This window comes from Chiloscyllium plagiosum, unplaced genomic scaffold (genome assembly GCF_037043375.1).
Source record: "Chiloscyllium plagiosum isolate Xiang-an unplaced genomic scaffold, Cpla_swu_hap1 HiC_scaffold_28, whole genome shotgun sequence".
NCBI classification, from domain to species: domain Eukaryota; kingdom Metazoa; phylum Chordata; class Chondrichthyes; order Orectolobiformes; family Hemiscylliidae; genus Chiloscyllium; species Chiloscyllium plagiosum.
The window spans coordinates 37,509,641-37,536,237 of record NW_028270166.1 but is presented as its reverse complement, the minus strand read 5'-3'; the positions used below and the strand labels follow the sequence as shown (position 1 = coordinate 37,536,237).

Below are 26,597 nucleotides of genomic sequence, written 5' to 3'. Positions count from 1 at the left end.
TTATACTACAATTAAAATACAGACAAAACAAAATAAAAGAATTAGCTTAACTGTAACTTTATCGAAATTCTTAACAAAACAAAATATATATTAACTACAGAGGAACCTCAATTATCCGAAGGGCATGGGTCAGCAGTATTTCATTCGGTAAATCGAATTCTGGATAATGGAATGCTGGATGACATAGTTTAGCCGAGCATCGGGACCTTGTGATCTGGCCAGATAATCCGATATTCGGATAATCAAATGCAGGATAATCAAAGTTCCTCTGTACTGTCAATTAACTGTTCCAATATAGTAACATCCCATAAACACATCCTTAACAAAGGCATATTTTGTAAAAGAGATTGGCTCGCATGCAATTCTAGCAGCAGGAAGAGAATCCCAGCTTTTAACTGTATCCAAGAGAGGAATAAGAGCTTCCACATCCAGCTTCAAAACTCCGGCAACTGCAGCATGCTAAAACTAAAAATCCTGTTTCTGGGGAAGCTTGACCCCACCCATTCAGACTGCATCTATTGTTCGAACCTTTTAAAGAAAACCCCAAGGCCTCACAAGCTGTTACTTTATTGGCTTTGAGCAGTCCAATCAACACCTCTGTCTCAACTTTTCTTCATAGAAAGAAACCAGGACAAAATACATCTCTTCTGCCATAGTATCACCACAATAATGTTACTACCTCTGAGTCAGCACTTCAGAGTTTTTGCCCCACCTGCCGTGATGATATGTCATCATCTGTCTAGACAGGTTGATTTAGCATATGTTTTTTCAACCTGTAAACTCTAAGTTTGAGGTGGGAGAGTATCCGATCAAAATCAATACAGTGTGGCATGGAATGGAATCCAACACACATCTCAGCCCGGTCAGCATTCTGACATTATCTAACTTCCTGACTGGATTTTAGTGTGCCATTGTGTACTGTACTCATTGCAGAATGCAACTTCTAATCCTGACTAATTAGTGTAGATTAGCCAGAGGCCAGTGGGTTTCTCTCCTGCCACACTCTTTCATGCACAACGCTTTTGTGCTGTTTTTCTTTCTTTCACGTGTATAAAGCATCCTAAATGTGCATAATTGGCAAAATTGCTAGCCTCTAACCACAAAACCCCTGTTAGTGAATTTAGTACAGTGTAAGTGGATTAACACATTACAGGCTTCTGACATGAGGCTCAGAATAGTCAGCTCTTTTCTTCAGGCTCTTGGGGAATTGCAAGGGGTTAGCCCTCCAGAGAATGTGAAACTCAGTTAAAATCAGCTATAAAGGTTTCTGTGATGCAGGCAGCTCTTGTTTTAGTCAGAAAGGATTTTTAAATTATTCAGTTTCCGTATTGTTAAAGTGCCACTGGGTTCTCTGTCTTCTTGCCATGACCCCACCTCTCTTGAAGTCTGATAGTATAACAAGCCCATTAGGGATTTACTGAACCTGATTTTAATGGCTTTATACAAGTTGTAAAAGAACAGGAATGACAATCTCTGAAAAACTTTATCTCCACAAGCCTGTTCGAAGGGCTTTGTTTCAATAGCTGTCTCGCCTTGACATTCAATAGCATTACCATTGCACAATCCCCTAACAGCATGCGGCTGTATGGACACCAAATGGTTCAAGAAGGCCATTCACCATGACCCCTCAAAGTTAGTTAGGAATGGGCAATAAATGCCATTCCAGCCAGCAATGAGTAATGAATATTATTCTAATAATAAACAATATTCATCCCTTTTATGAATAAGAAAATAAAAACTAGCTTCATCAGTGAATGTTTCGCAAATACATCTTTATGTAGCTTCCTCATACAGTCTATTCTTTAATAATGCGACGGTCACATTCCTGTGGGACCCAGTGCTATACAAAAATCGTGCAATGCAAATAACACTTAAAGTAATGATGATCTAATCACCTCATAGCCAACAGGTGTTTTACACATTCACATTTTAGAAGTAGACTATAGCCAATTCACATTAATGAAAGACACATTAAAGCAGAACTGACTGTACATTCATCATTGGATCAAGGCATTACCCGACGGTTCAAGATCCAATCCCCACTCATTGCTGAATACCTTGGCCTAAGAATATGATGTAGCTCAGTCAACTTTCTAATGTCTGATTACCTATCCAGTGACCTTGGCAAATTTGGCAAATGGGTGATGCTATCAGCTTGAGCTCAGCTGTCACATTCTAGCGCAACACGGTGGCTCAATGGTTAGCACTGCAGTCTCACAGCACCACGGTCCCAGGTTCGATTCCAGCCTAGGGTGATTGTCTATGTGGAGTTTGCACATTTTCCCCGTGTCTGTGTGGGTTTCCTCCAGGTGCTCCAGTTTCCTCCCACAGTCCGAAGGTGTGCAGGCCATGTTAAAATTGCCCATAGTGTTAGGTGCATTAGTCAGAGGGAAATGGGTCTGGGTGGGTTACTCTTTGGAGGGTCGGTGTGGACTTGTTGGGCCGAAGGGCCTGTTTCCACACTGTAGGGAACCTAATCCATTATCTCAATTCCCCAACAAAGACTGGCCATTTGGGGAAAATATCTGAAGAGTGTTTAATCTCGTGCATTAAATGGCTGCTGAAGATAAAGCAAAAGCAATATACAGCAGTGGTCACATGTCTATGGCAAGTCAGAAGTGTACAGTGTCCTTACAAACATATTTCTCTGAACAAAGGGATTGTCACTGTTTTCTGAGGTAATGTTTCTGAAAGTGTTATGGTTGAAATTGTATTAGCTCCATCCAATCAGATGATGTCACGTAGTATTTGTGTGGAGAACCTTCCCCCATCCCCACCCCCTCCCATTTGTCTCTCAGCCCCCTTGGGCCACCCCCTCATTCTTCGTGAAAAGCACATGCTCCAAACGCCGACTCTCCTCTTTCTTGGATGCTGCCTGACTGGCTGTGCTTTTCCAGCACTACACTTTTCGACTCAGATTTCCAGCATCTGCAATCCTCACTTTCTCTGTGGAGAATCAGTTAGTCTTGCTTGGAGGCTCAATGGTAACAGATGCTACAAGTGCAGGTAGTTGTAATTGTGCTTAGCTCTGCCTAATGTTCTTGTACTTATTGCTATCCTGCAATAAACCGCCTCGTTTTATATAAAACATGTTCCTTTCTGGTGTTTAAACTGATAATTAAACAGGGCCTTTAAACTCAACATAAAAGTGAGGAATGATCGTAGGTAACTACCTCAATCACAAACCACCAGTGGTTAGTTCCAGAGCTCAATACATTCTGTAGACTATGAGCCCAGCAAAGTCAGCATCCTCAGGAGACAGAAAGGCATTTATGGACTGAAGTTTACAGTATAACGAGTGCCACCCTGATCCACAACATCTGAGGACTGACGACAGCAGTTGCAGAGGTTCCTCATTGAGGAGGAATGGAATTTCTCCCCTTCAGTTTTTTTCTTCTTGATGCTGACTTTAGCACCTCACCTCAAGTGACCACTTCCCACCAGGACCTTACCCAGTGACTGTCTGCAGGTAACTCTGGTTGTAAACATTTCTGGGCACGTCTTCATGTAACTTCTTGCCTCTAACTACCCTGACCCCACACAGTCATGTGTGGGCAAAGTGCAGCTGTCTTCACCAACCTCCACTGTCATCCACAATAAAATTGACAGTGCTCGGGAATAAATGAAGTCTGCTCTCTACACCAGTTGTTAGTGAGGTCTTCAGGACCCTGGAATAACAGTGTGATGATGTCCCAGGGCTGCACATAACTGAACATAAATAGCACACAATGGGAGATTATTGATAGCACATGGGCATGAATACTCAAAGAACTTAGACTGGTCTTTACCCGATGTAACTATGAGAGCAAAGTCTGGTTTATTTATGACTACAATGGATGGTAGGATTTAGTATTGATGTATATTAAATAGTGTTTCTTTATTACTTCGAAATCTAAGTCTGAAAACAGTTTGTGAGTAGTGGCAGAATGGGACAAAGTCATTCTTATTTGTTGCTTTGGTTTTGCTCGCTCTGGCATGTCATTATGAAGGGGTACAACAGCCTGAGTTCATCCTCTGAAGCAGGGGATCCATTTTGCCTGTCTGCCATGTGTGATGGCATTCCAGCATTTGCTGCAACCCTAACGAGAACATCCCAGAGCAAGTACAGGCAGAGGGTAATGTGATTATCCAGCGCAGATTTTAATCTGTGTGTTGAGACAGACTGACCGAGAGATACACTGTGGCTGCTAAATGGATTAGGTAACCCTGCATAATAAGCATCTCATCTCATTCAGATAGATTCATTTCAATTTTGATATCTTTGTGGTCCTGAGGGTAAGTATATTCATGTTTTTACAGAGGGGTGTAGACAGCCATTAGTTGGACAAATACGAGGCATGGGATTTGCAGTCCCTTTATCCAAACACTTACCGATCTTTAAGAGCGACATGGTGTGAAAATGGACAGCAAAGTGACAGGTTTTGAGTCTCTTTTACTTCTTCCTTCATATGTCCTTTTTTTTAATTGTTTAGTAAAAAGGTTTCACAGCAGCAATAAATGCTAGAAAACTCCTTCCATTGTATTTACCTGCATAATAGCGTTTACGCTTAAATTAATATCTTTTCAACTTGAATAATTTTGGAATACCCAAAGGTTGTTAGAAACTTTTAAAGTGAAGTAAATCCTTTCTTTCTCTTGTTTTCTCCAATAATTGCAATTTCGGCGATGACTCCATACATTTTGTGGTCCAGATTGCAAGCCAGGAAAGGGTTATGAGATGGAGCAAATGTCATGGAATTGACAGAGCTTCAGCATGGAAAGTTATTCTTTTGCCTGTGACTAACTCTTTTGAACAGACACTATACAACATAGGAACTGAAATAACCCCTCAAATTTTCTCCATCATGCAATGAGATCGAGGCTGATAAAGTAATCCTCAACCCCCTCCTTCCTCCCCTTTCCCCATAACCTTTCATTCTATATTGACTAAGCATCTGTCTATCTCAACCTTGAATATGTGCTTAATAGTCCAGCCTCAACATCCTTCTGCAATGAAGACCTCCTCAAGCCATAGTATAAATGTGACAAGAAAAACTATAACAGCAAATTTTTCATGGAGTCATAAACGTTTACAGCATGAAAACAGGTCCTTTAGTCCAACATGCCCATACCGCCCAGTGTTCTCAATTTAAATGAGTCCCATTTGCCTGTGTTTGGTCCATATCTCTCATACCTATCCCATCCATGTACCTGTCTGAATGTTTCTTCAGTGATGAGATTATACTCGCTTCCACCTCTATCTGTTTAAGCCTACTCCAGGCACTCGCCACCCTCTGTGTGAAAAATTGCCCCTTTGGACCCTTTTGTATCTCTCCCCTCTCACCTTAAACCTGTGTTCCCTAACATTAGAGGAAAAGCTGTCTGCTAACTACCTTATCTCTGTCACTCATACTTTTATAAACCTCTATAAGGTCACCCCTCGGTTTCCTATGCTCCAGGAAAAAGGGTCTCAGCCTATCCAACCTTTCCTTATAACACAAACCTTCCAGTACAGGTAGCATCCTAGTAAGTTCTTTCTGCACTCTTTCTAGTCTAATAATATCCCTTCTATTGTAGGGCAATCAAAACTGCATACTGTACTCCAAATGTGGCCTCACCAATGTCTTGTACAGCTGCAACAAAATGTTCCCATCTCCTATACTCAGTGTTCTGACCAATGAAAGCTAGCATGCCAAAAGCCTTCTTCACTGCCCTTCAACCTGTGACTCCATTTTACAGGAACTACAAACTTGTAACCCGAGATCTCTTTGTTCTATAATATTCCCCAGGGCCCTACCATTGACTATAAGTCCTACCCTGGTTTGCTTTACCAAAATGCAACACTTTGCATTTATTTAAATTAAACTCCATCTGCTATTCCTCAGCCCCAATGGCCTAGTTGATCACAGTCTCACTGTATTCCCAGATAACCTTCTTCACTCTCTACTATACCACCAGCCTTGATGTCATCAGCAGACTTACTAATCATTCCTTCTAAATTCTCATCCAAATCATTTATATAAATGATGAATAGCAGTGCACCCAGCACCAATCCTTGAAACACACCACAGGGAACAGGCCTCCAGTCTGAAAGACAATCCTCTACCACCATCCTCTGCCTTCTATTGTCAAGCCAATTTTGTATCCAGTTGGCTAGCTCTCCCTGGATCCTGTGAGATTTAACCTTATTCAACAACCTACCATGTGGTATATTGTCAAAGGCCTTGCTAAAGTCCATGGAAACAATGTCTACTGCACTGCCCTCATCTACTTTCTGGGTCACCTCTTCAAAAAACTCAGTTAAGTTTGTGAGACAGGATTTCCCACATGCAAAGGCATGCTGACTATCCTAAATGAGTCCTTGCCTCTCCAAATGCCTGTAGATCCTGTCTACCCTCGAACAACTTCCCTGCAATGGATGTAAGGCTCACCAGTCTGTTGTTCCCAGGCATTTTCCTGCAGCCTTTCTTAAATAACGGCACAGCATTTGCCACCCTTCAATCTTCAGGCACTTCACCCATGGCTGTTAGTGATACAAATATCCCGCTTGGGGCTCCGCAATGTCCTCTCTAGCCTTCCACAAAGTCCTGGGATACATTTCATCAGGTCCTGGGGAACTTTCCTTGTTCTGATGACAATTCAGTGGTTCCTACTAGATGAAAATATATGTCAGCTGTTTTAAACCTCTCCATGCTTCATAGTAATTGTGGTATAGGGAAATTTGGCTTTGAATTTGTGAGCACATAGTAGTGAAATAAACAAGCAAATAATCTACATTGATTCAGCAGGTCTGGCAGCATCTGTGGAGAGAAATCACAGTTAGCATTTTGTTTCAAGTGACTGTTCCTCAAAACTGATGGTAGCTAGGAAAATGTCACTTTGTGTGCACAACATAGGGTTAGGTGAGGGTGTAAGGAGTAAATGGCAGGTGGGAATAGAGCCCAAAGAGAGAGAAGAACAGTTGGACAGACAAAGGAGTGAATAAGGATCTGGCCGGGAGAGTGAATAAGCTATTAATGAGGATTGTTAGTGGCTAACAATGAGTAATAGCACACTATATGATAACAAGGCCTTGTCTACCACTGCTAGGCAGTAGTGTGGGGGCAAGAAAAACCAGGAGTGTCAGAGGTTCTGCTCACTCTGAGAGCTGCCTCTGAGGGAGCTGGATCAGTGTGTGACGGACTCTCCACTAAAATAAAACAAGAAGAAAAAAAGAAAAGAGAAAAAAAAATAAGGCCTGATGTGTAGGGATTGGGGTAAAGGCAGGGGAGAGCTCAAGCCCTAAAGTTATTGAACTCGATATTGAGTCCAGAAGGCTGCAGGGTCCCCAAGCGGAAAATGAGCTGCTGTTCATCAAGCTTGCACTGAGCTTCACTGGAGCACTGCAGCAAGCCTGAGACAGAGATGTCAGCCAGGGAACAGGGGGCTGTGTTGAAGGGGCAGGCAACTGGAAGCTCAGTGTCTTTTTTGCCGAGAGGGTGTTTTTAATCTTCATTGGTTGTTGGATAAATGTTGGCCAGGCTAACGGAGATCTGACTGCTGCTTCAACATAGTGCCATGGGATTTATTGTACCCAACTTAGAGGGTGAGAGAGGCCCCCTATCCAAAAGACAGCCCCTCTATTAGTGCAGCACCTCGTCACTTCACTCAATCTAGAAGAAGACCAAGATTTCTGCTGGGTTGTGGAGTCTGTCTGATGTGACCGAGCTAGCCTGAAATCACAAGTGCCTCCCCAAACCTGACATTTCCCATTTATAAAATCATGAGGGGCATGGATAGGGTAAATAGACAATGTCTTTTCCCTGGGGTGAGGGAGTCCAGAATTAGAGGGCATAAGTTTAGGGTGAGAGGGGAAAAATAAGGGAACTTCAGGGCAATATGTTCACACAGAGGGTGGTGCTTTTATGAACTACCAGAGGAAGTGGTGGAGGCTGGTACAGCTACAACATGTAAAAGGCATCTAGATGGGTATATGAATAGGAAGGGTTTAGATTGATATGGGCCAAGTGCTGGCAAATGGGACTAGATTTGGTTGGGATATCTGGTCGGCATGGACGAGTTGGACCGAAGGGTCTGTTTCCGTGCTGTACATCTCTATGACTCTAAGCTGGCTCAGGTTCCACATGCACACAGGCCATTTAAATGACCAGCTGTCTCCATTTGTATGGAATTCTGGAATTTCTGCCCTCTGCAACTCAGAGTGTGGAGATTAAACTGATTAACAGCAATTCTGATCTTAATGCATTTATGGTCCGGGATACTCTTCAGAGAGCTTGACACTACTGTGGGTATAGTCACAGGGCACCTCTGGATGGGCCTCAGATACCTTTTTAGAGATCATACCTATAGTCAGTAATCAGGCCATTCAGCTCATCATGTCCACACTGACCCTCCAAAGAAATTTGCATCCCCCGACCCTATCCCTGTAACCCTGCAATTCCCACGGCTAATCCTCTTAGCCTGCACAACCCTGTACACTTTAGCATGGCCAATCCACCTAAACTGCAAATCTTTGGACTGTGGGAGGAAACCAGAGCACTCAGAGGAAACCCATACAGACAAGGGGAGAATGTGCAAATTCCACACAGACAGTTGCCTGAGGGTGGAATTGAACCCAGATCTCTGACACTGTGAGGCAGCAGTGCCAACCGCTGAGCCACAGTGATACCTTACCAAATCTTGCATGGCTGGTATTATTAACATTAGAGAAGACTGTGCCTCAAAGATGCACAACACCTTGAAATTGTCAAATCGCTACACCCATCAAGAAGTGTTAAGATCTGTCAAACTTGTCAAAATTGTCAGGTCCCGTTAAGAATTATCAAATATATTAAGGCCTGTCAAGAGGTGTCAAGATCCAAGAAAATACAGTTTTATAAATGATAATGCTTTTCCCAACAAAGTGTTGTCTGCAATATCGAATATTAAATAATAGAAGTTTATTTTTTCTCCAAAGTGCATGGATACTTGTGGATGGTCGATAAGTTGGCATAGTCAGTTAAAGAGAAAGGCTGGTGTGTGGAAATACACACTAAACTAACATAAGGAGATGGAGGAGCAATGGCAATGGGTAAAGGGGCTTGGGTGGCATAGGCAATCTCAGTGACCATCCAGATGGGTAGAGGGCACAGGTGCTTAGCAGAATATAAGGGTCAAAGGGGGATATGAGAGGACATTAATAAAGCATGGGGAGTATATCGGGGTGAGAGCTGGGGAACAGTTCATATTATATTTTTTAATGTTTGGTCATAGTGCTGGTGCCTCTGAGGCAAGTTTTACAGCCCAGCCTGCCTGCCTCAGGAACATGCAGTTTCCTCAATTCTTTGTGAATCACCCTACGTGGCTCCCAACTTAAAGGGCAGTTTAAAGAATTGGGAGTTTTGATACCTCTCTGCATTTGTAGTCCAAAAGGATGCGCAAGTTAGTTGGATTGGCCTTGCTAAACTGCTTCATAGTATCCAGGGATGTAAGGTTAAGGGTTTTAGATATGGTATATGTGGGGTTATGAGGATAGGGTGGGATTGTGGGTTTGGGTGGGATGCTCTTTGAAGGGGTCGGTGCAGATGCAAGAGGCCAAATGGCCTCTATTGGTATGATAGGAATTCTATAAATAACAAGAAAATAAAGGACAGCATGGTAGCTCAGTGGTTAGTACTACAGCCTCACATCATTAGGTATCTGGGTTCATTTCCAGCCTTGGGAAACTGTATGGAATTTTGCTCATTCTCCCTGTGTCTGCGTAGAATTCCTCCCGGTGCTCTGGTTTCCTCCCACAATCCAAAGATGAGCCGGCTGGTTGGGTTGGTCATGCTAAATCACCCCATCGTCTCCAGGGCTGTGCAGGCTAGGTGCATTAGCATAGTAAATAAGGGGTTGCAGGATAGGATGGGTGGGATGCTCTTCAGAAGGTCGGTGAAGACTTGTTGGGCAAAATGGCCTCTATCTGCACTGTGTGGATTCAATGACTTCTTTAATCTGCCCAGGAATGCATTTTAGGCCTGCAGTCTCTGGAATAGGACTTGAACAGGTAAATAAATCAGTAAGAGTGCTAGCTCTGAGATGCTACTGACATGGAATCTCACACATTCTAGATCTGTTTAGTTCAGGTAAAGCCATGGTGGTGTTCTTAGCCTGCTGGAGCATTGCAACAGTCCAAAATCATGGAATAAGTAACTGGACATTTGGAAAGTACTTTGTAAATAGCTGATTCACAGTTAATGCAGAGACAGGCATCACGTTCAAGGGTACGGGGTAGGCCACCTCAGACTGAGGTGAAAAGAAATCTCTTCACCCGGAGAGAGGGGAGTCTGTGGAGATCTCGGCAGCAGAAAGCAGTTGAAGCCAAAATGCTGATTGTTTCCAAGAAGGAAATAGACATAGTCCTAGGGACATACAGTCATTCGGCGCCGAAAGAGACCCTTTGGTCCAACTCATCCATGCTAACCAAATTTCAAAGCTAAACTAGTCCCACTTGAATGCATTTAGCACTTACCTCTTTAAACCTTTCCTATACATGTACCTATCCAAATGTCTTTTAAGTCTTATTACTGAACCTGCATATGTCACTTCCTCTAGCAGTTCATTCTACATACAAACCACCCTCTGTACGAAAACGTTGCCCCTCCAGTCCCTTTTCAATCTTTCTCCTCTCACGTTAAAAATATAACCCCTAGTTTTCAATTCCCCTACCCTCAGAAAAAGGGTGCTATTCATCTTATCTATGCCCCTCATGACCTCTACAAGGTCACCCCTTAACCTCCTAAATCCAGTAAAAAGAAGTCCCAGCCTATCCAGCTTCTCCTTATAACTCAAACCCTCCAGTCACGGGAAAATTCTGGTCAATCTTTTCTGAACCTTCTCCAATGCAATAGTATCTTTCCGATAGCAGAGCAACCAGAACTGTACACAGTACTCTGTACACCAACATCCTGTACAACCTCAATATGATGTCCCATCCTATCCTCAACTCCTTTATCAAAGGTCTGAACAATGAAGGCAAGCGTGCTAAATACCTTCTTACTCACCTTGTCTACCAATGATGCAACTTTCAAAGAATTATGTATCTGAACCCCTTGGTTGACAACACTACCTAGGGCCCTATCATTAACTATATAATACCTGCACTTCTTCATTTTACCAAAATGCAATACAGTATCTCACATTTATCCAAATCATATAGTCATAGAGATGTACAACATGGAAACAGACCCTTTGGTCTAACCCGTCCATGCCAACCAGATATCCCAACCCAATCTATTCCCACCTGCCAGCACTCACCCATATTCCTCCAAACCCTTCCTATTCATATACCCATCCAAATGCCTTTTAAATGTTGCAATTGTACCAGCCTTCACCACTTCCTCTGGCAGCTCATTCCATACACCTACCACCCTCTGTGTGAAAAAGTTGCCCCTTAGCTCTCTTTTATATCTTTCCCCTCTCACCGTAAATCTATGCCCTCTACTTCTGGACTCCCCGACCACAGGGAAAAGACTTTGTCTATTTATCCTATCCATGCCTCTCATGATTTTGTAAACCTCTATAAAGTCACTTGTCAGCCTCTGACGCTCCAGAGAAAACAGCCCCAGCCTGTTCAGCTTCTCCCTGGCAACATCCTCCTGGCAACATCCTTGTAAATCTTTTCTGAACCCTTTCAAGTTTTACAACATCTTTCTGATAGGAAGGAGACCAGAATTGCATGCAATATTCCAACAGTGGCCTAACCAATGTCCTGTACAGCCACAACATGACCTCCCAACTCTTGTACTCAATACTCTGACCAATAAAGGAAAACATACCAAATGTCTTCTTCACTATCCTATCTACCTATGACTCCACTTTGAAGGAGCTACGAACTTGCACTCCAAGGTCTCTTTGTTCAGCAACACTCTCTAGGACCTTACCACTAAATGTATAAGTCCTGCTAAGATTTGCTTTCCCAAAATGCAGCACCTCGCATTTATCTGAATTCAACTCCATCTGCCACTTCTCGGCCCATTGGCCCATCTGATCAAGATCCTGTTGTAATCCGAGGTAACCTTCTTCACTGTCCACTACACCTCCAATTTTGGTGTCATCTGCAAACTTACTTCACTGTACGTCTTTAAATTCCATCTGCCACTGCTCAACCCATTGGCCCAATTGTTCAAGATCCCTTTGTAATCTTAGATAACCTTCTTCACTATCGATTCTACCAGCAATTTTGGTGTCATCCACAAGCTTATGAACCATGCCTTATAAATTCTCTCTCAAATCATTTATGTAAATGACAAGCAACAGTGGACCCAGCACTGATCCCTGCAGAACATCGCTGGTCACAGGCCTCCAGTCCGAAAAACTACCACCTTCTGTCTCTTACCATCAAGCCAATTTTGTATCCAATTGGGAAGCTCCCCCTCAATCCCATGTGATCTAACTTTACTAATCAGTCTACCATGTGGAACCTTGTCAAACGCTTTACTAAAGTAAACGTAGACAAATGTCTACTGCTCTGCTCTCATGAATCTTTTTGGTTACATCCACAAAAAGTCAATCAACCTTGTGAAATACAACTTCCCTCACACAAAGCCATGCTGACTATCTCTTGTCAGTCCTTGCCTCTCCAAATGCATGTAAATCCTAACTCTCAGAATCCCCGCTAACATCTGACCTACCATTGATGTCAGTCTCACTGGTCTATAGTTTTCAAGCTTCTCCTTACAGCCTTTCTTAAATAAAGGCACAACTTTGGCCACCCTCCAGTCCTCCAGTACCTCAACCATGGCTGTAGTTAATACAAATGCTAGGGGCTGCTAGGGGGCCCTCAATTTCTTTCCTAACTTCCCACAACATTTGGAATATTTTTGATCAGGTTGTGGAGATTTATCAACCTCCATGTTTTTTTTTAAGACATCCAGCACTTCCCTTTCTATAATGTGGACTTCTTGAGGCTAAAGGGATCAATGGGTATTTGGCAAAAGCAGGAACAGGGTACTGGGTTGGATGACCAGCCGGGTTCAAGTTGAATGATGGAGCAGGCTCGAAGGGCCGAATGGCCTACTCCTGCATCTGTTTTCTATGTTCCTGTGTTTAATCCAAGTGAAGCATTTCTTTGTTAAACCAGAAATTATGCGGCTGTTGGCCCTTCCTTATTCCAACCCATTTGAACATTTTGCTATGCATCTTCAACCCCAGGTTGGAACAAGCATGTTCCTTCATTTAGCAATTATCTGCAGGTAGGTTTCTCACATGGAGACAAGCTGGGTTTTTCCAGAAACTATATTGTTGCTGAAGTAGCTGGCTGCCATATAGCTGTGGGTGGTATCAAGAAATATCACAGTTAATTACTTGAATCAATATTCAGGTCAGTAAGGAGGATGGTATGGGAGGAAGATTTCCCAACTCAAAAAAAAATCAGCTGTATCTGTTAACATTAAATTTCAAAGTCATCTTTTGGTTAATTATGGGGCAGCATGTACTTTTAACACATCATTGGCTTATCCCAAAAGCTCGTTCATCTGTGTTGCCTTGAGGATGAATGAACAATTTGAAATAGAAGCATTTTAGCATCCATCTGCTGAGTATGGCAAGGTTAATATATGGTACAGGTTTACAAATGAATAAGTAGAGATTAGGTCATTGCGCATCCAGCTATATGTGGGCCTCTGGCGGGAATGAATCATGGAGTACTTACAAGGCCTGAGAGAGACATTACATCACTCTCCACAACCATTCTTAAGTGGGTGTCTCGTTTTCCATTGTCATCGCTCATCTAGCTTTTCTCCCTGTTTGCCTTTTGCATATTATTCCACAAATTCTTGCCAACCTTGCCTCAGAGAGAGAGCCTAGGCAGCTTTAAATTCCTGGAATGCAGATAATCACATGATTCTCCCTATATCAGCCATGCACTTTATTTTAAATGACCACACATCCAAGAAAATGATGGTCCCCTCCAATAACAATTAACTTCCCTTATTAAATGGCAAGACCCAGCAGCATTACCCAGAATCGCCTTTGGTTACACACAAAGGCGAGAGAACCAGTTGGCATGTTTCCCCTAATTCAGAAACGCTTACTCGATAAATGTAACGTAGGTGACATGAAGAAGACCTTGTAACATAACTAGTTAGGAATTCAGTTCCTGACAGTGTGGAGGAGGCAGGTTCAAACTTGGCTTTCAAAAGGAAATTAGACAAGCATCTGCAGGAAACAAAATGATTGGCAGAGCTAAGGCGAAATAGAATGGTGAGTGGGACCAGCAACACTGCTCTAGCAATGAGTAAGGCTAAATAGTCTCCTAATGTTTAACCATTCTATGCCTCTACAAGTACTCTCAATCTGGAGCAAGTCTAGAAGCATTACTGAAGGCTGCAGTGGCCTCATTAAGGAAGAATAAGCCAAGCACTCTTGATTGTGGACTATCACTCAGGTCGGGTCATGTGATCCACAGAGATCTGATTGAACATATTCCTGGAGATTTCATCACATGGCCTTGTACAAATGTGCCAGCCCCTCTCCTCATCCAGTCAAACTGGGTTAGGGTTCCCTGACCCGACTGCAGTCCTCCTCCGCTTCTGTCTCCATTGCTTTGCAAATAATCAGTGAAAATGAGCCACTTGTTTTAAGTGAATGGTATCTGGAGGGTACAATGAAGAGGCTTGGATCAAGGAGATGTGTCCACAATTAGGAGAGACTATGACCCAAAGGCGCAGCCTCAGGATGAAAGGATGTCTCTTTAGAAATGAGGTGAGAAGGAATGTCTTCAGTGAAAGGGTTGTGAATCGTGGTAATAATCGTTGCAGAAGGCTGTGTGTCTGTCACTACACAAGTCTTTAAGTGTCTGTAAGACAGAGATAGATTGATGAGTAAATAATCAAGGATTACAGGGAGAAGGTGGGATTGAAAAACATATCAGCCGCAATCAAATGACAGAATAGGCTCAATGCGCCAAATGCCCTAATTCTGCTCCTACATCTTACAGTCTTATGAATGATTTTTGTGGTAATGACAATGGTATGATTAATCTTTAATTCTTGGAGTCTCCATGATAATCCTCGGGAGTTAGAAACTTTACCTGCAACAGTCCTGTAATGGTTTTGCGTTTTATACAGCAGTGCCCATATTACTATAGCACCAAATTGCAGTATCTGAGGCAGTGGAGACAGAACCTCTGCTGTATTTGACTGAATGGAAGACTGGCCTTTGACACTCGAAGGTGCTGTTAACTACTTGAAGCCCTGTGATTGTGTGTCAGTGGAAAGGGGGTCTCACTAACTTGATTGAGGTTTTCGAGGAATTACCAAAGAAGACTGATGAAGGCAGGGCGATAGACATCGTCGAAAAGACATTCGACAAGGTTCCGCATGGCAGACTGGTTAACAAGGTTAGAATACATGGAATCCAGGAGAAACTAACCAATTGGATACTAAATTGGCTTGAATGTAGGAGACAGAGATTGGTGGTGGATGGTTGTTTTACAGACTGGAGGCTGCAAGGACCGATGCTGGCTCCACTGCTTTTTGTCATTTATATAAATGTGAATCTAGGAGGTATGGTTAATAAGCTTGCAGACAACACCAAAATTGGTGGTGTAGTGACAGTGAAGAAGGTTAGCTCAGAGTACAACAGGACCTTGATCAGATGGGCCAATGAGCTGAGGAATGGCAGGCGGAACTTAATTTTGATAAATATGAGGTGTTGTATTTTTGTAAGATATTTTGGTGAGGCCATTTTTAGAATAACGTGTTCAATTCTATTCTGTCTGCTATAGGAAAGGTGTTTTGAAATCTGAAAGGGTTCAACAAAGATTTACAAGGATGTTGCCGGCATTAAAGGGTTTGAGCTGTAGAGAGAGGCTGAATAGGGTATAGGGGCTGTTTTCCCTGGAGCATCAGAGGTTGAGGGTGACTTTATAGAAGTTTATAAAATCAGGAGGAGCAAGGATAGGGTGAACAGCCAATGTCTTATCCCCAGGGTAGGGGAGTCCAAAACTAGAGAGCTTGGGGAAAAATTTAAAAGGGACCGAAGGGCAACTTTTTCACACAGAGGGCGGTGCGTACAGTACAACTTAATTATCCGAACATCAATTTTCTGAATTTCGAATTATCCGAACAAGATCTGAGGGTCCCGTAAGAATGGCATTAGGTAACTCAGCATTCGGTTATCAGTTAAACGGCATTGTGGTGTGTATGTCAGATACTGAAAAATGTTCAGATAACCAGCACTCATAACATACCACGTGTTTAAGATCAGATCGGTTATCGAACAAAAGAATCCCCGCCCATCTCGTTCAGATAATTGAGGTTCTACAGTACAGAGGAGTCTTGATTATCTGAAGGATACAGGCAGGCAGTTAATTTCAGTTAATTGAATTCCGGATAATTGAACGCTGTATAACATAGTTTAGCCGAGCATCAAGACCTTGCGATCTTGTCAGATAATCTGAAATTCAGATAATCGGGGTTCCTCTGTGGTGGTGGAGGTGGGTACAATTATGACATTAAAAAGGCATATGGATAGTTACATGAATACGGGTTTAGAGAGATACGGGCCAAATGCTGGCAAGTCGGCCTGGATTAGTTTAGGATATCTGGTTGACATGGACAAGTTGGACTGAAGGGTCTGTTTCCATGCTGTATAACTCTATGACTCTATATAAGCATCCACCTGCTCCTCATTGTCATCCTTCCCAGTCTGTAGTTTTTTAGATTAGATTAGATTACTTACAGTGTGAAAACATAGAACATAGAAAAATACAGCGCAGTACAGGCCCTTTGGCCCTCGATGTTGCGCCGATCCAAGCCCACCTAACCTACACTAGCCCACTATCCTCCATATGCCTATCCAATGCCCGTTTAAATGCCCATAAAGAGGGAGAGTCCACCACTGCTACTGGCAGGGCATTTCATGAACTCACGACTCGCTGAGTAAAGAATCTACCCCTAACATCTGTCCTATACCTACCACCCCTTAATTTAAAGCTATGGCCCTTCTTAATAGCTGACTCCATACGTGGAAAAAGGTTCTCATGGTCAACCCTATCTAAACCCCTAATCATCTTGTACACCTCTATCAAGTCACCCCTAAACCATCTTTTCTCCAATGAAAACAGCCCCAAGTGCCTCAGCCTTTCCTCATACGATCTTCCTACCATACCAGGCAATATCCTGGTAAACCTCCTCTGCACCCATTCCAGTGCTTCCACATCCTTCCGATAGTATGGCGACCAAAACTGCACACAATACTCCAGATGCAGCCGCACCAGAGTCTTATACAACTGCAACATGACCTCAGGGCTCCAGAACTCAATTCCTCTACCAATAAAAGCCAGTACGCCATATGCCTCCTTCACCGCACTATTTACCTGGGTGGCAACTTTCAGAGATCTGTGTACATGGACACCAAGATCCCTCTGCTCATCCACACTACCAAGTATCTGACCATTAGCCCAGTACCCCGTCTTTTTGTTACTCTTACCAAAGTGAATCACCTCACACTTACCTACATTGAACTCCATTTGCCACCTTTCTGCCCAGCTCTGCAACTTATCTATATCCCGCTGTAACCTGACACATCCTTCCTCACTGTCAACAACTCCACCGACTTTCGTATCATCTGCAAACTTGCTCACCCAACCTTCTAGCCCCTCCTCCAGGTCATTTATGAAAATGACAAACAGCAATGGTCCCAAAACAGATCCTTGCGGAACACTGCTAGTAACTGCACTCCAAGATGAACCTTTACCATCAACTACTACCCTCTGTCTTCTTCCAGCCAGCCAATTCCTAATCCAAACCTCCATCTCACCCTCAATGCCATACCTCCGTATTTTTTGTAGCCTACCATGGGGAACCTTATCAAACGCCTTACTAAAATCCATATACACCACATCTACCGCTTTACCCTCGTCTACCTCCTTAGTCACCTTCTCAAAGAATTCAATAAGGTTTGTGAGGCACGACCTGCCCTTCACAAAACCATGCTGACTATCCTTGATCACATTATTCCTATCCAGATGTTCATAAATCCTATCCCTTACAATTCTCTCTAAGACTTTGCCCACAACAGAAGTGAGACTCACCGGCCTATAGTTACTAGGGTTATCCCTACTCCCCTTCTTGAACAAGGGAACCACATTTGCTCGCCTCCAATCTTCTGGCACTATTCCTGTAGACAACGAGGACATAAAAATCAAGGCCAATGGCTCTGCAATCTCCTCCCTTGCTCCCCAGAGAATCCTAGGATAAATGCCATCAGGCCCAGGGGACTTATCTATTTTCACCCTTTCCAGAATTTCCAACACCTCTTCCCTACATACCTCAAAGCAGTCCATTCTAATTAATTGTGACTCAATATTCACATCGGCAACAATGTCCTGTTCCTGAGTGAATACTGACGAAAAGTATTCATTCAGTGTCTCCCCAATCTCTTCAGCCTCCACACGCAACTTCCCACTACTATCTTTGACTGGACCTATTCCTACCCTAGTCATTCTTTTATTCCTGACATACCTATAGAAAGCCTTAGGGTTTTCCCTAATCCTACCAACTAAGGACTTTTCATGTCCCCTCCTTGCTGCTCTTAGCTCTCTCTTCAGATCCTTCCTGGCTACCTTATGACTCTCAATCACCCCAATTGAACCTTCACGCCTCATCTTTACATAGGCTGCCCCCTTCCATTTAACAAGGGATTCCAATTCCTTATTAAACCACGGCTCCCTCACACGACCCTTTTCTCCCTGCCTGACAGGTACATACTTATCAAGGACACTCAATAGTTGCTCCTTGAACAAGCTCCACATATCAATTGTGCCCATGCCTTGAAGCCTACTTTTCCAAGCCATGCATCCTAGGTCATGCCTCACCACATCATAATTTCCCTGCCCCCAGCTATAACTCTTGCCCTGCAGTGCACACTTATCCCTCTCCATCACTAGAGTAAAAGTCACCGAATTGTGGTCACTGTCTCCAAAGTGCTCACCTACTTCCAATTCTAGCACCTGGCCTGGTTTGTTACCCAGAACCAAATCCAGTATGGCCTCACCTCTTGTTGGCCTGTCTACATATTGTGTCAGGAAACCCTCCTGCACACATTGGACAAACACCGGCCCATCTAACGAACTCGAGCTATAGCTTTCCCAGTCAATATCTGGAAAGTTAAAATCCCCCATAACAACCACCCTATTACTTTCACTCTTCTTCTGAATCATCCTCGCAATCCTTTCTTCTACGTCTCTAGGACTATTAGGAGGCCTGTAGAAAACTCCTAACAGGGTGACCTCACCTTTCCTATTCCTAACCTCAGCCCAAACTACCTCAGATGGCAAGTCTTCATCCATCGTCCTTTCCACAGCTGTAATACTATCTTTGACAAGCAATGCCACACCTCCCCCTCTTTTACCCCCACCTCTGACCCTACTAAAACATTTAAACCCTGGAACCTGCAACAGCCAATCCTGTCCCTGTTCTACCCATGTCTCTGTAATAGCCACAACATCGAAATCCCAGGTACCAACCCACGCTGCAAATTCACCTACCTTATTTCGTATACTTCTTGCATTGAAGTATACACACTTCAAGCCACTTTCCTGTTTACATGCACCCTCCTTTGAGATTGATGCCATGTTCCTAACCTCCCTACACTCCAGGTCCTGCACCCTAAAGCTACAGTCTAGGTTCCCATGCTCCTGCAGAGTTAGTTTAAACTCCCCGCAAGAGACTAGCAAACCTCCCCCCAAGGATACTAGTGCCCCTCAGGTTCAGGTGTAGACCATCCTGTTTATAGAGGTCCCACCTTCCCCAGAAAGAACCCCAGTTATCCAGATACCGGAATCCCTCCCTCCTGCAACATCCCTGTAGCCACGCATTTAACTGTTCTCTCTCCCTATTCCTCAACTCTCTATCACATGGCACCGGTAACAAACCAGAGACAACAACTCTGTTTGTTCTAACTCTGAGCTTCCAACCTAGCTCCCTGAAAGCCTGCCTAACATCCTCAGTCCTCCTCCGACCTATGTCATTGGTGCCAATGTGGACCACGACTTCGGGCTGCTCCCCCTCCCCCTTAATGACCCGGAAAACACGATCAGAGACGTCACGTACCCTTGCACCTGGGAGGCAACATACTAAATGTGAGTCTCTCTCGCCCCCACAAAACCGCCTATCTGTGCCCTGAACTATTGAGTCCCCAATAACTATTGCTCTGCTCTTCTCCACCCTTCCCTTCTGAGCAACGGGGACAGGCTCCGTGCCAGAGGCCTGAACCCCATTGCTTACCCCTGGTAAGTCGTCCCCCCAACAAGTATCCAAAACGGTATACTTGTTCTTGAGGGGAAAGGCCGCAGGGGGTCCCTGCACTGGCTGCTTCCTCCCAGTCCCCCTCACTGTCACCCATCTGTCTGCAGTCTTTGGAGTTACTACTTCCCTAAAGCTCCGATCTATGACCCTCTCTGCCTCCCGAATGATCCTAAGTTCATCCAACTCTAGCTCCAGTTCCCTAACATGGTCTTGGAGGAGCTGGAGATGGGTGCACTTCCTGCAAGTGTAATCAGCAGGGACGACCATGGCATCCCTCACCTCAAACATGTTGCAAGAGGAACATTGCACTGCCTTCACTGCCATCCCTCTAAAATTAACCTTTTAAAAAAAAACTAGGTCTAAAGAATAGAACAAGCAAAATGCAGCACTTACCTACTTACCACAACGGGTCTTATTATTAGGTTAGAGGAGGAGGGAGGGTGGGAGGCACTACCTCTGTAGTGCCTCGGGTTCCTCTCCTGCGCGCTTTTATAGGGAAAAAAAACCTACGCAGGTAAGCTTGCGCTACAACAGGCCCTTCAGCCCAACAAGTCCACAACGACCCGCCGAAGCGGCGACCCACCCATACATTTACCCCTTCAACTAACACTACGGGCAATTTAGCATGACCAATTCACTTGACCTGCACACCTTTGGACTGTGGGAGGAAACCGGAGCACCCGGGGGAAACCCGCGCAGACACGGGGAGAATGTGCAAACTCCACACAGTCAGTCGCCTGAGGCAGGAATTGAACCCGGGTCTCTGGCGCTGTGAGGCAGCAGTGCTAACCACTATACCACAGTGTTGCCCACACCTCTCTTAGCCCTCCCCAGATAACCCTGACCCACATGGGGTGAAGTTTTATAACTCATTTCCAAAATCCCCTATAGTTTTCTCGTGTGCGACGCACTGGCGTGTTTTGTTTTTGCTGACAGAGGTCTCTGGAATTTTCCTGAGCTCAGGACTGCATGTAGAGGGTCTGAGACTGTTGCATCAATGGTTTTTACTGAAGCAGCCAGGGGACAGCAGCCCTGAAATAAAACAGCTGCTGTTCAAAAGAAAAATGAGTAAGGATCAGGTTCATTGAAGCAAGGCATTTGTTTATTTTACAGTTGGTGATGTCAACAGGCAACAGTGGGAGAGACAAATGAATTTATTTTCTGTGATTTACACAATAAAGCATGCTCCATTTTAAAAAAAAACCATTGAAACCAAGCAATCGGAAAGTGATTCATGAAGTAATGCTGAAAATATGCAACAGCTCTGACAACATCTGTGGAGAGAGAGAGCTTATGTGCCAGGTCTGTAATGATGAACACTGAGACGCATCTTTTGCTGTGTTCCTTATCCTATTACCACATTTTAGCTTTGTACCGGATACACTTTTGTCATTTAATCTTATCACCCCAACACACAGACTCTGCCTTTTGCGCTTCTCCCAACCCCCGCACCCTTTCACTTGCTGAAAATGTAACGTCTCATTTCTCCCAGTTTTAATGAAAAGTCTAACCTGTAATATTAACCCTATTTTCTGATAACTGATACTGCTTGTTCTGCTGCAGCATTTTCTGCTTCCATTTCATATTTCAAGTAATAGGGCGGCATGATGGCTCACAGCACCAAGGGCCCAGGTTCAGCTCCAGCCACAGATGTCTGTCTGAGGAGATTGCATGTTCTCTCCATGTCTAAAGGCAGGCAGGTTAGGTTGATTGGCCGTACTAAATTGTCCCATAGAGTGCCAGGTTGTGCAGGCTAGGAGGATTAGCCATGGGAAATGCAGTTTTACAGAGATGTGGTGGGCCTGGCTGGGATGCTGTTAGGAGGGTCGGTGTGGGCAAATGGCCTGCTACTGCACTGTAGGCATTCTATGATTCATCCAGAGTAATTAGCTTCCACATTACCATGAGTAATTAGGGACCATTGCAGAGTTACGGTGGCCAGAGTGAATCTCATTCAGCTTTGGTATGTTGACAGTTGGTATTATTATGGTAAGGTCCGTTCTCTGGAAATATATCACAAACCATAATTTCCATGGCAACACAGTTAGGAAATTACATTGGTTTTTAAATTCTCACTCTTGTAATTAATAAATAGTCTCTCCTTACCCCTAGCTCTGAAGTCCCCATATAGACTAACAACTCTCTGAGATATCAGTGCTCTTAGGGTTCTGACCTCATGTAGCCACAGTTTTCAATGCAGCATCTTTGTTGGGCATTGTGTCAGCAGCCAATGCCCTAAACTTAGAAATTCCCATTTGTAATGGTTGCAATTTCCAGCTCACCCTCTTTTAAGTAAATGCAAAATACTGTGGACGCTAGAAATCACAAAAAATGCCGGAGGGCACAGCAGGTCTGGCAGCACTTGTGGAGAGAGAAACAGAGTTAATGTTTCGAGTTGAAGAAGAATCGGACCAGGCTCAACATATAAGTCCTGTTTCGCTCTCCACAAATGCTTTCAGACCTGCTGAATTTTTCCAACATTCTCTGTGCTTGTTTCTCTTCTTTTAAGTCACTCTCTCAAATCCTAGCTCTTTGGCTCAGCAGTTAGTCACTCTTCCTAATGTCAGTTTACATGGCATGTCAAATGTTGTCTGATAAAGCCTTTGTGAATTGCCTTGAGACATTTTCATTATGTTGAAAGATGCTTGTTTTTGTCATGAACTCCATTATTTTGTGAAGGATTTTTAAAGCCTGTTCATCTGAGAACGAAATTACTGGCTAATATGGAATGGTGTCCCATAGCTCCAATAGAATTCTGAACACAATGTGTGACCAATACCAGCAGCTAAATTTACGTTGACACTTTGTCATTGGAGACAAGGGATGAAATGGCCAAATTTCACCTCAATTAGTTTACAAGACTACCTAGTGCTCAAGTATCATGTAGTGTGTGAATTGCTCAAAATTTGAGCTTCGTATCTTTAGTCCTGGATCTCAGACTTTGCTCAATAGCTGTGCAAGGTCCATAGTTAAGTATAGCTCAAACAGCACTCAAGAATTTTGACACTGTCCATGACAAACAGGCCACTTGAATGACACCATGTTCACCACCTTCAATATTTACTCCATCCATTCCCAATGCACCATGGTAGTGGTGTATACCATCTCCAAGATGTACTACATCAATTCACCAAGGCTACTCTGACAGTATCTTTCAAGCATTCATCCTCTGCCCTGTAGAAGGACACAGGCAACAGATACATGGGAGCACCACCACCTACAACTACCCCTCCAAGCCACATACCATCCTGACTTGGAACTGTGTTGCATTTCTTCATTATCACCAGTGAAAATCCCTCCCTAATAGCACTGAGGGTGCACCTACACACAATAGACTGCAGTGGATCAAGAAGGTCACCTTCTCAAAGGGACAGATAATAAATGTTGTCCTAGCTAGCGACTCCTACAGCCTAGAAAAGAATCTTGAAAACATGTGAGAAAACGTGTATCACTGACCTGATCCAGGAATACTGAACATCAGCAGTTGGTGTCAGGAAATGATCTGCCTGTGGAGTCAGTCTCTGTATTTACTAGAGATGTGTATGTCAGCACATCTTCAAAGGCACCATGTGGCTATGAGATAATGTTTGTCTGAGAGTTACAGGAATTCCCTTAAGTGTATGAAAACACAAAACATTTACAAGCACTATACCTGTGATGGACTTCTACTGATGTAGATTGGTCTTTTCAATGCTTTAGAATGCAAAATAATTATTTTAATGTTTTTTATCGAGTACAGAATTGGGATAATTTTTCCCTTTGTACCACAGACAATATCTTCTCGAACGAGTTGTTTCCTGTATTGGATATAAAAACTACAGTGCTTGTATCGCTATTTTCTTGATATATCAGTAACCTCTGTACAGTGTGTCTGATGTTTAGGTTTTATTCCCTGTAAAGAAATATCTGCATTTATATAACACCTTTCGCAACTTCAGGATATCTCAAAGTGTTCTACAATCAATGAAGTGCAGCCACTATTGTAATGTAGGAAATGGCACAGTCTTTTTGAACACAGCAAGTTTCCACAAAAAGCAGTAAAGTAAATGAGCAGATAATTGGTGTTAGTTGTAAAGTTATTTACAGCGCAAAATAAACCCATTTGGTCCATCAAGTCCATGCTGGTTCCCCACAGAGCAGTCCATTTTAGCATTAACATAGCTTACCCACGATAAGTGAGGATCATAAAACTAATTGGCACTTGCAATGAACCCTATGGGCTCTATCGGTCACTGAAATACAGAGTGGTGTCAGATATAGCTTCCAAACACTTGCTGGACTGACCTTCAAGAAGCACCAACTGAGAAAACAACTCTCTCTTAAAAGTGACAGTAGGCAAGTCCTCAGGTTTACCTTTCACTGAACATCTTCAGGAGGTCTCCATGCTGCGAAAAATTTGATGCCATGAAATGGGAAATCAGCACAGATTCAATTGTCTGTTTGGTCTCCACCCGTGCTGTAATGATTCTACGCTCAGCATAATTTGTGACGGCTGTAATTTGATAATTTTGTGGTATACATACTTCAACTACAAGCCTTCTCCTAGCAGCTGAGTGAACATGGTTTTGCATTTATGGTGGCTTCCATTGTGATCATGTTCAATGCTCATGGCTTTGGACGGTATGATTATTCCTAAGGAGAAGCAATAGTGGGAAAGATCAGTTACAAGTAATGGGTTTGAATAGCTTCCAATTCTACAATGCTCAATCCCTCCTTCTCTACCACCTCCCCACCCTCCCTCTTCAGGCCATGGCTTGTGTCTCATATTACACAACTGCCAGGAAGGGGTCAGGGTTTAAGATTATGAATTGTCTGGTTTGATATACTCCAGAGGATGTCACCACATCAGTTGTCAATGTATCCATCCTCTCAGTGCCAATTGGAAAGCAATTGGTCTCTTCATTACTCACTTGGATGACTCCTTTCCCTCAATAAGTCCTTTTAAATTTCTCCAGAACCATATTTTAGTCATTAAAACATAAGGCCATCGGAAAGAAGTAGGCCATTCAGCCCTTTGAGCCTACTGTGCCATTCAATAGAATCATGCGGATCTGACATTCTTCATGTCCACTTTCCTGGATTTTCCATGTAAGCCTCGATTTTCCCTACTGATCTAGAATCTCTCCATCTCAGCCTTAAATATGCACAAGGACTTTGTGGTAAGGAGTTCCAAACGTTCGCAACCCTCAAAGAAGAAATTCGCATCTCAAATTGGCATCCTTTATTCTGAGACTATGCTGTCTAATCCTAGACTCTCCCATGAAGGAAAATATCCTCTCAGGATTCACCCTGATTCTTATCTTTAGACTTAATCTTGTCAAAATCATTTTGGAAGTTCAAATACCAAATATCTACTGGTTCCCCTTTATCCACTCTGATTGAGTCTTCCTCAAAAATGATGTTCTTTTACTTCCATAATAATTTATTCTGATACTTTTCCAACAGTAGATGTTAGGCTAATCGGCCTATAGTTACCAACTTTTAGCCTCTCTCTCTCTCTTTGACTAAGGGTGTCACATGAGCAAACTTCCAATCCTCTGGCACTTCTCCATAATCCAATGATTTTTGGAAAGTTGCACCATTGCATCCACTATCTATATAGCTATGCCTTTTAGGATCCTAGTATATAAGCACACAGAATAAATCATGAACTTTACCCGATTAGTTTGTTTAATGTTACTTTCTTAGTGTTGGTGAGGCTATTAATTCCTCCCTTGGATAAGGTGGCATGATGGCTCAGTGGTTAGCTTTGCTACCTCTGTGTGCCAGGGACCTGTGTTCAATTCCACCCTTGGGCGACTGTCTGTGTGAAATTTGCACATTTTCTCTGTGTCTGAGTGGGTTTCCTCTGGGTGCTCCATTTCCTCCCACAGTCCAAAGATGTGTAGGTGAGATGAATTGGTCACACTAAATTGCCCATAGTGTTCAGTGATGTGTAGACTGGGTGGGTTAACCATGGGAAATGCAGGGATGGGGGTGGATTTGGGTGGGATACTCTTTGGAAGGTTGGTGTGGACTTGATGGGCCAAATGGCTTGCTTCTATGCTGTAGGGCTGTAATGCTATGATTCTTTAGCATTAATGAGATGTTTGAAGTATCTTCCACCATGAATGGATTAGTAATTTAAAGTTTTTGAAAAAAAAATTTGAAGAACCTATTTATTTTTAATGAATCTATCATGTTCTACTATGTTTACACTTATGGTGGCACCTGTAAAGTAACTGATAGTCCTTGGATACTCCTGATAGTCTGTGAGGTTGACCATCTTTGCCAGTGATAAACCTGCCATGTCTCTCGAATATCACTTTCCCACTCAGCAACAGGGACAGCATTCTGTTTCACTGT

General features: G+C 43.3%; 1 protein-coding gene across 3 annotated transcripts in view; it reads left to right on the top strand.

The window, feature by feature from the left end:
* shdb (Src homology 2 domain containing transforming protein D, b) overlaps positions 1 to 26,597 on the top strand; it is a 303,397-nt gene that overhangs the window by 259,870 nt on the left and 16,930 nt on the right. The window contains exon 8 of one of the 3 annotated variants that reach the window (XR_015751866.1): positions 21,366 to 21,554. The exons of the other annotated variants lie outside the window; for them this stretch is intronic. The gene's annotated coding sequence lies outside the window, so the exon portion shown is untranslated. The remainder of the gene's footprint in view (positions 1 to 21,365; positions 21,555 to 26,597) is intronic. 3 annotated transcript variants of the gene reach the window in all.